The following is a 13,998-nucleotide window of genomic DNA, read 5'->3' as shown; positions in this document are numbered from 1 at the left end:
CATGCAAACCCCAGGCAGGTGGTGGCATGGCTGGGCTTCGACCCAACGAACCTAGTACTGCCAGGCCAACGTGCTAACCATTTAGCCACTGTGCTGCCCGAATATTTATAATCTAAGAAAAGAAGCCTACAGCACCTGGTATTCCCAGGCGTTGACCAATCCAAGTACTAACCAGGCCTAACCCTGCTCAGCTTTTGAGATCAGATGAGATCAGGAGCATTCAGGGTAGTGTGGCCGTAGGCTACATCTTCTCCATTGTACAGTTGTGCAATACAACCAGACTAAAAGCAGGGAAGAGACATTACATAATTACTCGGTGTACTATCAAAGACACTTCTGGGCAATTATGATGAAATCCCTTTATTATGGCCATCAAACATTGAGCTATAATAGAAACATCTTACATTTAATAGAAATAAAAAATGATATTTGATTTCATGGATTAATAAACTCTAAACAACCTCCTAAACTGGTGTATTCAGGTAAGAAGACCCTGTTTTCTGTCAACCGTAAAAGGGTAAACCTCATAATTAAAAAAGAAAAAGCCTACAGCACCTGCTAATCCAAGGAAGGCAACCCATCCAAGTATTAACCAGGCCCAACCCTGCAAAGCTTCCGAGGTCAAATCAGATCGGGCGCATTGGGGTTGGTGTGGCCGTAGGCACCTTCTTCTCCATTTCACACTTGTGCAATTCAACCTGGCCAAGAGCAGTGAAAAGACATAGTGGAATTACATAACTGCTCGGTGCACTATCATAAAAACTTCTAGGCAATTATGATGAAATCCCTTCTTTATGTCCGTCACACATTTAGCTGGAATATTAACATCTTACATTTACCATACATTAAAAAGGGGCATTTGTATCCACGCCTTAAACTACTCTTAAAAATTCCGAAACTGGTGCTTTCAGGAAAGAAGGCCCAGTTGTCGGTCCTCTGTAAGAGGGTATACCTTCATTATTTATTTATTTCAGGTACTTATATAGAGCCGTCAATTTACGCAGCGCTTTATATTGTACATTCACATCAGTCCCTAACCCTCAAGGGACGCACAATCTAAAGTTCCTAACTCACATTCATATATACACATACTAGGGACAATTTAGACAGGAGCCAATTAACCTACCAGCATGTCTTTGGAGTGTGGGAGGAAACCGGAGTACCCGGAGCAAAACCACGCAGTCACAGGGAGAACATGCAAACTCCAGGCAGGTGGTGGCATGGCTGGGCTTCGACCCAACGAACCAGGAACTGCCAGGCCAACGTGCTACCCATATAGCCACTGTGCTGCCCGAATATTTATAATCTAAGAAAAGAAGCCTACAGCACCTGGTATTCCCAGGCGTTGACCAATCCAAGTACTAACCAGGCCTAACCCTGCTCAGCTTTTGAGATCAGATGAGATCAGGAGCATTCAGGGTAGTGTGGCCGTAGGCTACATCTTCTCCATTGTACAGTTGTGCAATACAACCAGACTAAAAGCAGGGAAGAGACATTACATAATTACTCGGTGTACTATCAAAGACACTTCTGGGCAATTATGATGAAATCCCTTTATTATGGCCATCAAACATTGAGCTATAATAGAAACATCTTACATTTAATAGAAATAAAAAATGATATTTGATTTCAAGCATTAATAAACTCTAAACAACCTCCTAAACTGGTGTATTCAGGTAAGAAGACCCTGTTTTCTGTCAACCGTAAAAGGGTAAACCTCATAATTAAAAAAGAAAAAGCCTACAGCACCTGCTAATCCAAGGAAGGCAACCCATCCAAGTATTAACCAGGCCCAACCCTGCAAAGCTTCCGAGGTCAAATCAGATCGGGCGCATTCGGGGTGGTGTGGCCGTAGGCACCTTCTTCTCCATTTCACACTTGTGCAATTCAACCTGGCCAAGAGCAGTGAAAAGACATAGTGGAATTACATAACTGCTCGGTGCACTATCATAAAAACTTCTAGGCAATTATGATGAAATCCCTTCTTTATGTCCGTCACACATTTAGCTGGAATATTAACATCTTACATTTACCATACATTAAAAAGGGGCATTTGTATCCACGCCTTAAACTACTCTTCAAAATTCCGAAACTGGTGCTTTCAGGAAAGAAGGCCCAGTTGTCGGTCCTCTGTAAGAGGGTATACCTTCATTATTTATTTATTTCAGGTACTTATATAGCGCCGTCAATTTACGCAGCGCTTTATATTGTACATTCACATCAGTCCCTAACCCTCAAGGGACGTACAATCTAAAGTTCCTAACTCACATTCATATATACACATACTAGGGACAATTTAGACAGGAGCCAATTAACCTACCAGCATGTCTTTGGAGTGTGGGAGGAAACCGGAGTACCCGGAGGAAAACCACGCAGTCACAGGGAGAACATGCAAACTCCAGGCAGGTGGTGGCATGGCTGGGCTTCGACCCAACGAACCTAGTACTGCCAGGCCAACGTGCTAACCATTTAGCCACTGTGCTGCCCGAATATTTATAATCTAAGAAAAGAAGCCTACAGCACCTGGTATTCCCAGGCGTTGACCAATCCAAGTACTAACCAGGCCTAACCCTGCTCAGCTTTTGAGATCAGATGAGATCAGGAGCATTCAGGGTAGTGTGGCCGTAGGCTACATCTTCTCCATTGTACAGTTGTGCAATACAACCAGACTAAAAGCAGGGAAGAGACATTACATAATTACTCGGTGTACTATCAAAGACACTTCTGGGCAATTATGATGAAATCCCTTTATTATGGCCATCAAACATTGAGCTATAATAGAAACATCTTACATTTAATAGAAATAAAAAATGATATTTGATTTCATGGATTAATAAACTCTAAACAACCTCCTAAACTGGTGTATTCAGGTAAGAAGACCCTGTTTTCTGTCAAACGTAAAAGGGTAAACCTCATAATTAAAAAAGAAAAAGCCTACAGCACCTGCTAATCCAAGGAAGGCAACCCATCCAAGTATTAACCAGGCCCAACCCTGCAAAGCTTCCGAGGTCAAATCAGATCGGGTGCATTCGGGGTGGTGTGGCCGTAGGCACCTTCTTCTCCATTTCACAGTTGTGCAATTCAACCTGGCAAAGAGCAGTGAAAAGACATAGTGGAATTACATAACTGCTCGGTGCACTATCATAAAAACTTCTAGGCAATTATGATGAAATCCCTTCTTTATGTCCGTCACACATTTAGCTGGAATATTAACATCTTACATTTACCATACATTAAAAAGGGGCATTTGTATCCACGCCTTAAACTACTCTTAAAAATTCCGAAACTGGTGCTTTCAGGAAAGAAGGCCCAGTTGTCGGTCCTCTGTAAGAGGGTATACCTTCATTATTTATTTATTTCAGGTACTTATATAGCGCCGTCAATTTACGCAGCGCTTTATATTGTACATTCACATCAGTCCCTAACCCTCAAGGGACGTACAATCTAAAGTTCCTAACTCACATTCATATATACACATACTAGGGACAATTTAGACAGGAGCCAATTAACCTACCAGCATGTCTTTGGAGTGTGGGAGGAAACCGGAGTACCCGGAGGAAAACCACGCAGTCACAGGGAGAACATGCAAACTCCAGGCAGGTGGTGGCATGGCTGGGCTTCGACCCAACGAACCTAGTACTGCCAGGCCAACGTGCTAACCATTTAGCCACTGTGCTGCCCGAATATTTATAATCTAAGAAAAGAAGCCTACAGCACCTGGTATTCCCAGGCGTTGACCAATCCAAGTACTAACCAGGCCTAACCCTGCTCAGCTTTTGAGATCAGATGAGATCAGGAGCATTCAGGGTAGTGTGGCCGTAGGCTACATCTTCTCCATTGTACAGTTGTGCAATACAACCAGACTAAAAGCAGGGAAGAGACATTACATAATTACTCGGTGTACTATCAAAGACACTTCTGGGCAATTATGATGAAATCCCTTTATTATGGCCATCAAACATTGAGCTATAATAGAAACATCTTACATTTAATAGAAATAAAAAATGATATTTGATTTCATGGATTAATAAACTCTAAACAACCTCCTAAACTGGTGTATTCAGGTAAGAAGACCCTGTTTTCTGTCAACCGTAAAAGGGTAAACCTCATAATTAAAAAAGAAAAAGCCTACAGCACCTGCTAATCCAAGGAAGGCAACCCATCCAAGTATTAACCAGGCCCAACCCTGCAAAGCTTCCGAGGTCAAATCAAATCGGGCGCATTTGGGGTGGTGTGGCCGTAGAAGGCACCTTCTTCTCCATTTCACACTTGTGCAATTCAACCTGGCCAAGAGCAGTGAAAAGACATAGTGGAATTACATAACTGCTCGGTGCACTATCATAAAAACTTCTAGGCAATTATGATGAAATCCCTTCTTTATGTCCGTCACACATTTAGCTGGAATATTAACATCTTACATTTACCATACATTAAAAAGGGGCATTTGTATCCACGCCTTAAACTACTCTTAAAAATTCCGAAACTGGTGCTTTCAGGACAGAAGGCCCAGTTGTCGGTCCTCTGTAAGAGGGTATACCTTCATTATTTATTTATTTCAGGTACTTATATAGCGCCGTCAATTTACGCAGCGCTTTATATTGTACATTCACATCAGTCCCTAACCCTCAAGGGACGTACAATCTAAAGTTCCTAACTCACATTCATATATACACATACTAGGGACAATTTAGACAGGAGCCAATTAACCTACCAGCATGTCTTTGGAGTGTGGGAGGAAACCGGAGTACCCGGAGGAAAACCACGCAGTCACAGGGAGAACATGCAAACTCCAGGCAGGTGGTGGCATGGCTGGGCTTCGACCCAACGAACCAGGAACTGCCAGGCCAACGTGCTACCCATATAGCCACTGTGCTGCCCGAATATTTATAATCTAAGAAAAGAAGCCTACAGCACCTGGTATTCCCAGGCGTTGACCAATCCAAGTACTAACCAGGCCTAACCCTGCTCAGCTTTTGAGATCAGATGAGATCAGGAGCATTCAGGGTAGTGTGGCCGTAGGCTACATCTTCTCCATTGTACAGTTGTGCAATACAACCAGACTAAAAGCAGTGAAGAGACATTACATAATTACTCGGTGTACTATCAAAGACACTTCTGGGCAATTATGATGAAATCCCTTTATTATGGCCATCAAACATTGAGCTATAATAGAAACATCTTACATTTAATAGAAATAAAAAATTATATTTGATTTCAAGCATTAATAAACTCTAAACAACCTCCTAAACTGGTGTATTCAGGTAAGAAGACCCTGTTTTCTGTCAAACGTAAAAGGGTAAACCTCATAATTAAAAAAGAAAAAGCCTACAGCACCTGCTAATCCAAGGAAGGCAACCCATCCAAATATTAACCAGGCCCAACCCTGCAAAGCTTCCGAGGTCAAATCAAATCGGGCGCATTTGGGGTGGTGTGGCCGTAGGCACCTTCTTCTCCATTTCACACTTGTGCAATTCAACCTGGCCAAGAGCAGTGAAAAGACATAGTGGAATTACATAACTGCTCGGTGCACTATCATAAAAACTTCTAGGCAATTATGATGAAATCCCTTCTTTATGTCCGTCACACATTTAGCTGGAATATTAACATCTTACATTTACCATACATTAAAAAGGGGCATTTGTATCCACGCCTTAAACTACTCTTAAAAATTCCGAAACTGGTGCTTTCAGGACAGAAGGCCCAGTTGTCGGTCCTCTGTAAGAGGGTATACCTTCATTATTTATTTATTTCAGGTACTTATATAACGCCGTCAATTTACGCAGCGCTTTATATTGTACATTCACATCAGTCTCTAACCCTCAAGGGACGTACAATCTAAAGTTCCTAACTCACATTCATATATACACATACTAGGGACAATTTAGACAGGAGCCAATTAACCTACCAGCATGTCTTTGGAGTGTGGGAGGAAACCGGAGTACCCGGAGGAAAACCACGCAGTCACAGGGAGAACATGCAAACTCCAGGCAGGTGGTGGCATGGCTGGGCTTCGACCCAACGAACCAGGAACTGCCAGGCCAACGTGCTACCCATATAGCCACTGTGCTGCCCGAATATTTATAATCTAAGAAAAGAAGCCTACAGCACCTGGTATTCCCAGGCGTTGACCAATCCAAGTACTAACCAGGCCTAACCCTGCTCAGCTTTTGAGATCAGATGAGATCAGGAGCATTCAGGGTAGTGTGGCCGTAGGCTACACTTCTCCATTGTACAGTTGTGCAATACAACCAGACTAAAAGCAGGGAAGAGACATTACATAATTACTCGGTGTACTATCAAAGACACTTCTGGGCAATTATGATGAAATCTCTTTATTATGGCCATCAAACATTGAGCTATAATAGAAACATCTTACATTTAATAGAAATAAAAAATGATATTTGATTTCATGGATTAATAAACTCTAAACAACCTCCTAAACTGGTGTATTCAGGTAAGAAGACCCTGTTTTCTGTCAACCGTAAAAGGGTAAACCTCATAATTAAAAAAGAAAAAGCCTACAGCACCTGCTAATCCAAGGAAGGCAACCCATCCAAGTATTAACCAGGCCCAACCCTGCAAAGCTTCCGAGGTCAAATCAGATCGGGCGCATTCGGGGTGGTGTGGCCGTAGGCACCTTCTTCTCCATTTCACAGTTGTGCAATTCAACCTGGCCAAGAGCAGTGAAAAGACATAGTGGAATTACATAACTGCTCGGTGCACTATCATAAAAACTTCTAGGCAATTATGATGAAATCCCTTCTTTATGTCCGTCACACATTTAGCTGGAATATTAACATCTTACATTTACCATACATTAAAAAGGGGCATTTGTATCCACACCTTAAACTACTCTTAAAAATTCCGAAACTGGTGCTTTCAGGACAGAAGGCCCAGTTGTCGGTCCTCTGTAAGAGGGTATACCTTCATTATTTATTTATTTCAGGTACTTATATAGCGCCGTCAATTTACGCAGCGCTTTATATTGTACATTCACATCAGTCCCTAACCCTCAAGGGACGTACAATCTAAAGTTCCTAACTCACATTCATATATACACATACTAGGGACAATTTAGACAGGAGCCAATTAACCTACCAGCATGTCTTTGGAGTGTGGGAGGAAACCGGAGTACCCGGAGGAAAACCACGCAGTCACAGGGAGAACATGCAAACTCCAGGCAGGTGGTGGCATGGCTGGGCTTCGACCCAACGAACCAGGAACTGCCAGGCCAACGTGCTACCCATATAGCCACTGTGCTGCCCGAATATTTATAATCTAAGAAAAGAAGCCTACAGCACCTGGTATTCCCAGGCGTTGACCAATCCAAGTACTAACCAGGCCTAACCCTGCTCAGCTTTTGAGATCAGATGAGATCAGGAGCATTCAGGGTAGTGTGGCCGTAGGCTACATCTTCTCCATTGTACAGTTGTGCAATACAACCAGACTAAAAGCAGGGAAGAGACATTACATAATTACTCGGTGTACTATCAAAGACACTTCTGGGCAATTATGATGAAATCCCTTTATTATGGCCATCAGACATTGAGCTATAATAGAAACATCTTACATTTAATAGAAATAAAAAATGATATTTGATTTCAAGGATTAATAAACTCTAAACAACCTCCTAAACTGGTGTATTCAGGTAAGAAGACCCTGTTTTCTGTCAAACGTAAAAGGGTAAACCTCATAATTAAAAAAGAAAAAGCCTACAGCACCTGCTAATCCAAGGAAGGCAACCCATCCAAGTATTAACCAGGCCCAACCCTGCAAAGCTTCCGAGGTCAAATCAGATCGGGCGCATTCGGGGTGGTGTGGCCGTAGGCACCTTCTTCTCCATTTCACACTTGTGCAATTCAACCTGGCCAAGAGCAGTGAAAAGACATAGTGGAATTACATAACTGCTCGATGCACTATCATAAAAACTTCTAGGCAATTATGATGAAATCCCTTCTTTATGTCCGTCACACATTTAGCTGGAATATTAACATCTTACATTTACCATACATTAAAAAGGGGCATTTGTATCCACGCCTTAAACTACTCTTAAAAATTCCGAAACTGGTGCTTTCAGGAAAGAAGGCCCAGTTGTCGGTCCTCTGTAAGAGGGTATACCTTCATTATTTATTTATTTCAGGTACTTATATAGCGCCGTCAATTTACGCAGCGCTTTATATTGTACATTCACATCAGTCCCTAACCCTCAAGGGACGTACAATCTAAAGTTCCTAACTCACATTCATATATACACATACTAGGGACAATTTAGACAGGAGCCAATTAACCTACCAACATGTCTTTGGAGTGTGGGAGGAAACCGGAGTACCCGGAGGAAAACCACGCAGTCACAGGGAGAACATGCAAACTCCAGGCAGGTGGTGGCATGGCTGGGCTTCGACCCAACGAACCAGGAACTGCCAGGCCAACGTGCTACCCATATAGCCACTGTGCTGCCCGAATATTTATAATCTAAGAAAAGAAGCCTACAGCACCTGGTATTCCCAGGCGTTGACCAATCCAAGTACTAACCAGGCCTAACCCTGCTCAGCTTTTGAGATCAGATGAGATCAGGAGCATTCAGGGTAGTGTGGCCGTAGGCTACATCTTCTCCATTGTACAGTTGTGCAATACAACCAGACTAAAAGCAGGGAAGAGACATTACATAATTACTCGGTGTACTATCAAAGACACTTCTGGGCAATTATGATGAAATCCCTTTATTATGGCCATCAAACATTGAGCTATAATAGAAACATCTTACATTTAATAGAAATAAAAAATGATATTTGATTTCATGGATTAATAAACTCTAAACAACCTCCTAAACTGGTGTATTCAGGTAAGAAGACCCTGTTTTCTGTCAACCGTAAAAGGGTAAACCTCATAATTAAAAAAGAAAAAGCCTACAGCACCTGCTAATCCAAGGAAGGCAACCCATCCAAGTATTAACCAGGCCCAACCCTGCAAAGCTTCCGAGGTCAAATCAGATCGGGCGCATTCGGGTTGGTGTGGCCGTAGGCACCTTCTTCTCCATTTCACAGTTGTGCAATTCAACCTGGCCAAGAGCAGTGAAAAGACATAGTGGAATTACATAACTGCTCGGTGCACTATCATAAAAACTTCTAGGCAATTATGATGAAATCCCTTCTTTATGTCCGTCACACATTTAGCTGGAATATTAACATCTTACATTTACCATACATTAAAAAGGGGCATTTGTATCCACGCCTTAAACTACTCTTAAAAATTCCGAAACTGGTGCTTTCAGGAAAGAAGGCCCAGTTGTCGGTCCTCTGTAAGAGGGTATACCTTCATTATTTATTTATTTCAGGTACTTATATAGCGCCGTCAATTTACGCAGCGCTTTATATTGTACATTCACATCAGTCCCTAACCCTCAAGGGACGTACAATCTAAAGTTCCTAACTCACATTCATATATACACATACTAGGGACAATTTAGACAGGAGCCAATTAACCTACCAGCATGTCTTTGGAGTGTGGGAGGAAACCGGAGTACCCGGAGGAAAACCACGCAGTCACAGGGAGAACATGCAAACTCCAGGCAGGTGGTGGCATGGCTGGGCTTCGACCCAACGAACCAGGAACTGCCAGGCCAACGTGCTACCCATATAGCCACTGTGCTGCCCGAATATTTATAATCTAAGAAAAGAAGCCTACAGCACCTGGTATTCCCAGGCGTTGACCAATCCAAGTACTAACCAGGCCTAACCCTGCTCAGCTTTTGAGATCAGATGAGATCAGGAGCATTCAGGGTAGTGTGGCCGTAGGCTACATCTTCTCCATTGTACAGTTGTGCAATATAACCAGACTAAAAGCAGTGAAGAGACATTACATAATTACTCGGTGTACTATCAAGACACTTCTGGGCAATTATGATGAAATCCCTTTATTATGGCCATCAAACATTGAGCTATAATAGAAACATCTTACATTTAATAGAAATAAAAAATGATATTTGATTTCAAGCATTAATAAACTCTAAACAACCTCCTAAACTGGTGTATTCAGGTAAGAAGACCCTGTTTTCTGTCAAACGTAAAAGGGTAAACCTCATAATTAAAAAAGAAAAAGCCTACAGCACCTGCTAATCCAAGGAAGGCAACCCATCCAAGTATTAACCAGGCCCAACCCTGCAAAGCTTCCGAGGTCAAATCAAATCGGGCGCATTTGGGGTGGTGTGGCCGTAGGCACCTTCTTCTCCATTTCACAGTTGTGCAATTCAACCTGGCCAAGAGCAGTGAAAAGACATAGTGGAATTACATAACTGCTCGGTGCACTATCATAAAAACTTCTAGGCAATTATGATGAAATCCCTTCTTTATGTCCGTCACACATTTAGCTGGAATATTAACATCTTACATTTACCATACATTAAAAAGGGGCATTTGTATCCACACCTTAAACTACTCTTAAAAATTCCGAAACTGGTGCTTTCAGGACAGAAGGCCCAGTTGTCGGTCCTCTGTAAGAGGGTATACCTTCATTATTTATTTATTTCAGGTACTTATATAGCGCCGTCAATTTACGCAGCGCTTTATATTGTACATTCACATCAGTCCCTAACCCTCAAGGGACGTACAATCTAAAGTTCCTAACTCACATTCATATATACACATACTAGGGACAATTTAGACAGGAGCCAATTAACCTACCAGCATGTCTTTGGAGTGTGGGAGGAAACCGGAGTACCCGGAGGAAAACCACGCAGTCACAGGGAGAACATGCAAACTCCAGGCAGGTGGTGGCATGGCTGGGCTTCGACCCAACGAACCAGGAACTGCCAGGCCAACGTGCTACCCATATAGCCACTGTGCTGCCCGAATATTTATAATCTAAGAAAAGAAGCCTACAGCACCTGGTATTCCCAGGCGTTGACCAATCCAAGTACTAACCAGGCCTAACCCTGCTCAGCTTTTGAGATCAGATGAGATCAGGAGCATTCAGGGTAGTGTGGCCGTAGGCTACATCTTCTCCATTGTACAGTTGTGCAATACAACCAGACTAAAAGCAGTGAAGAGACATTACATAATTACTCGGTGTACTATCAAGACACTTCTGGGCAATTATGATGAAATCCCTTTATTATGGCCATCAAACATTGAGCTATAATAGAAACATCTTACATTTAATAGAAATAAAAAATTATATTTGATTTCAAGCATTAATAAACTCTAAACAACCTCCTAAACTGGTGTATTCAGGTAAGAAGACCCTGTTTTCTGTCAAACGTAAAAGGGTAAACCTCATAATTAAAAAAGAAAAAGCCTACAGCACCTGCTAATCCAAGGAAGGCAACCCATCCAAGTATTAACCAGGCCCAACCCTGCAAAGCTTCCGAGGTCAAATCAGATCGGGCGCATTCGGGGTGGTATGGCCGTAGGCACCTTCTTCTCCATTTCACACTTGTGCAATTCAACCTGGCCAAGAGCAGTGAAAAGACATAGTGGAATTACATAACTGCTCGGTGCACTATCATAAAAACTTCTAGGCAATTATGATGAAATCCCTTCTTTATGTCCGTCACACATTTAGCTGGAATATTAACATCTTACATTTACCATACATTAAAAAGGGGCATTTGTATCCACGCCTTAAACTACTCTTAAAAATTCCGAAACTGGTGCTTTCAGGAAAGAAGGCCCAGTTGTCGGTCCTCTGTAAGAGGGTATACCTTCATTATTTATTTATTTCAGGTACTTATATAGCGCCGTCAATTTACGCAGCGCTTTATATTGTACATTCACATCAGTCCCTAACCCTCAAGGGACGTACAATCTAAAGTTCCTAACTCACATTCATATATACACATACTAGGGACAATTTAGACAGGAGCCAATTAACCTACCAGCATGTCTTTGGAGTGTGGGAGGAAACCGGAGTACCCGGAGGAAAACCACGCAGTCACAGGGAGAACATGCAAACTCCAGGCAGGTGGTGGCATGGCTGGGCTTCGACCCAACGAACCAGGAACTGCCAGGCCAACGTGCTACCCATATAGCCACTGTGCTGCCCGAATATTTATAATCTAAGAAAAGAAGCCTACAGCACCTGGTATTCCCAGGCGTTGACCAATCCAAGTACTAACCAGGCCTAACCCTGCTCAGCTTTTGAGATCAGATGAGATCAGGAGCATTCAGGGTAGTGTGGCCGTAGGCTACATCTTCTCCATTGTACAGTTGTGCAATACAACCAGACTAAAAGCAGGGAAGAGACATTACATAATTACTCGGTGTACTATCAAAGACACTTCTGGGCAATTATGATGAAATCCCTTTATTATGGCCATCAAACATTGAGCTATAATAGAAACATCTTACATTTAATAGAAATAAAAAATGATATTTGATTTCATGGATTAATAAACTCTAAACAACCTCCTAAACTGGTGTATTCAGGTAAGAAGACCCTGTTTTCTGTCAACCGTAAAAGGGTAAACCTCATAATTAAAAAAGAAAAAGCCTACAGCACCTGCTAATCCAAGGAAGGCAACCCATCCAAGTATTAACCAGGCCCAACCCTGCAAAGCTTCCGAGGTCAAATCAGATCGGGCGCATTCGGGGTGGTGTGGCCGTAGGCACCTTCTTCTCCATTTCACACTTGTGCAATTCAACCTGGCCAAGAGCAGTGAAAAGACATAGTGGAATTACATAACTGCTCGGTGCACTATCATAAAAACTTCTAGGCAATTATGATGAAATCCCTTCTTTATGTCCGTCACACATTTAGCTGGAATATTAACATCTTACATTTACCATACATTAAAAAGGGGCATTTGTATCCACGCCTTAAACTACTCTTAAAAATTCCGAAACTGGTGCTTTCAGGAAAGAAGGCCCAGTTGTCGGTCCTCTGTAAGAGGGTATACCTTCATTATTTATTTATTTCAGGTACTTATATAGCGCCGTCAATTTACGCAGCGCTTTATATTGTACATTCACATCAGTCCCTAACCCTCAAGGGACGTACAATCTAAAGTTCCTAACTCACATTCATATATACACATACTAGGGACAATTTAGACAGGAGCCAATTAACCTACCAGCATGTCTTTGGAGTGTGGGAGGAAACCGGAGTACCCGGAGGAAAACCACGCAGTCACAGGGAGAACATGCAAACTCCAGGCAGGTGGTGGCATGGCTGGGCTTCGACCCAACGAACCAGGAACTGCCAGGCCAACGTGCTACCCATATAGCCACTGTGCTGCCCGAATATTTATAATCTAAGAAAAGAAGCCTACAGCACCTGGTATTCCCAGGCGTTGACCAATCCAAGTACTAACCAGGCCTAACCCTGCTCAGCTTTTGAGATCAGATGAGATCAGGAGCATTCAGGGTAGTGTGGCCGTAGGCTACATCTTCTCCATTGTACAGTTGTGCAATACAACCAGACTAAAAGCAGTGAAGAGACATTACATAATTACTCGGTGTACTATCAAGACACTTCTGGGCAATTATGATGAAATCCCTTTATTATGGCCATCAAACATTGAGCTATAATAGAAACATCTTACATTTAATAGAAATAAAAAATTATATTTGATTTCAAGCATTAATAAACTCTAAACAACCTCCTAAACTGGTGTATTCAGGTAAGAAGACCCTGTTTTCTGTCAAACGTAAAAGGGTAAACCTCATAATTAAAAAAGAAAAAGCCTACAGCACCTGCTAATCCAAGGAAGGCAACCCATCCAAGTATTAACCAGGCCCAACCCTGCAAAGCTTCCGAGGTCAAATCAAATCGGGCGCATTCGGGGTGGTGTGGCCGTAGGCACCTTCTTCTCCATTTCACACTTGTGCAATTCAACCTGGCCAAGAGCAGTGAAAAGACATAGTGGAATTACATAACTGCTCGGTGCACTATCATAAAAACTTCTAGGCAATTATGATGAAATCCCTTCTTTATGTCCGTCACACATTTAGCTGGAATATTAACATCTTACATTTACCATACATTAAAAAGGGGCATTTGTAT

General features: G+C 42.3%; 12 pseudogenes; all 12 read right to left on the bottom strand.

The window, feature by feature from the left end:
• Positions 1-123: 123 nt before the first annotated feature.
• LOC149474546 (5S ribosomal RNA) lies at positions 124-242 on the bottom strand (annotated as a pseudogene).
• A 1,075-nt stretch (positions 243-1,317) lies between these two features.
• Positions 1,318-1,436, bottom strand: LOC149474545 (5S ribosomal RNA; annotated as a pseudogene).
• Positions 1,437-2,511: 1,075 nt separating this feature from the next.
• On the bottom strand, positions 2,512-2,630 carry LOC149474544 (5S ribosomal RNA; annotated as a pseudogene).
• A 1,075-nt stretch (positions 2,631-3,705) lies between these two features.
• Positions 3,706-3,824, bottom strand: LOC149474543 (5S ribosomal RNA; annotated as a pseudogene).
• A 1,078-nt stretch (positions 3,825-4,902) lies between these two features.
• On the bottom strand, positions 4,903-5,021 carry LOC149474542 (5S ribosomal RNA; annotated as a pseudogene).
• A 1,075-nt stretch (positions 5,022-6,096) lies between these two features.
• On the bottom strand, positions 6,097-6,215 carry LOC149474541 (5S ribosomal RNA; annotated as a pseudogene).
• A 1,074-nt stretch (positions 6,216-7,289) lies between these two features.
• LOC149474540 (5S ribosomal RNA) lies at positions 7,290-7,408 on the bottom strand (annotated as a pseudogene).
• Positions 7,409-8,483: 1,075 nt separating this feature from the next.
• Positions 8,484-8,602, bottom strand: LOC149474539 (5S ribosomal RNA; annotated as a pseudogene).
• Positions 8,603-9,677: 1,075 nt separating this feature from the next.
• Positions 9,678-9,796, bottom strand: LOC149474538 (5S ribosomal RNA; annotated as a pseudogene).
• A 1,074-nt stretch (positions 9,797-10,870) lies between these two features.
• On the bottom strand, positions 10,871-10,989 carry LOC149474537 (5S ribosomal RNA; annotated as a pseudogene).
• Positions 10,990-12,063: 1,074 nt separating this feature from the next.
• Positions 12,064-12,182, bottom strand: LOC149474536 (5S ribosomal RNA; annotated as a pseudogene).
• Positions 12,183-13,257: 1,075 nt separating this feature from the next.
• LOC149474535 (5S ribosomal RNA) lies at positions 13,258-13,376 on the bottom strand (annotated as a pseudogene).
• Between the last annotated feature and the right edge of the window lie 622 nt (positions 13,377-13,998).

The sequence above is a fragment of the Staurois parvus genome, unplaced genomic scaffold, assembly GCF_062004578.1.
Source record: "Staurois parvus isolate SC_StPar_1 unplaced genomic scaffold, SC_StPar_1.0 ptg000004l, whole genome shotgun sequence".
Lineage (NCBI taxonomy): Eukaryota > Metazoa > Chordata > Amphibia > Anura > Ranidae > Staurois > Staurois parvus.
This window is presented reverse-complemented; position numbering and strand designations above follow the sequence as displayed.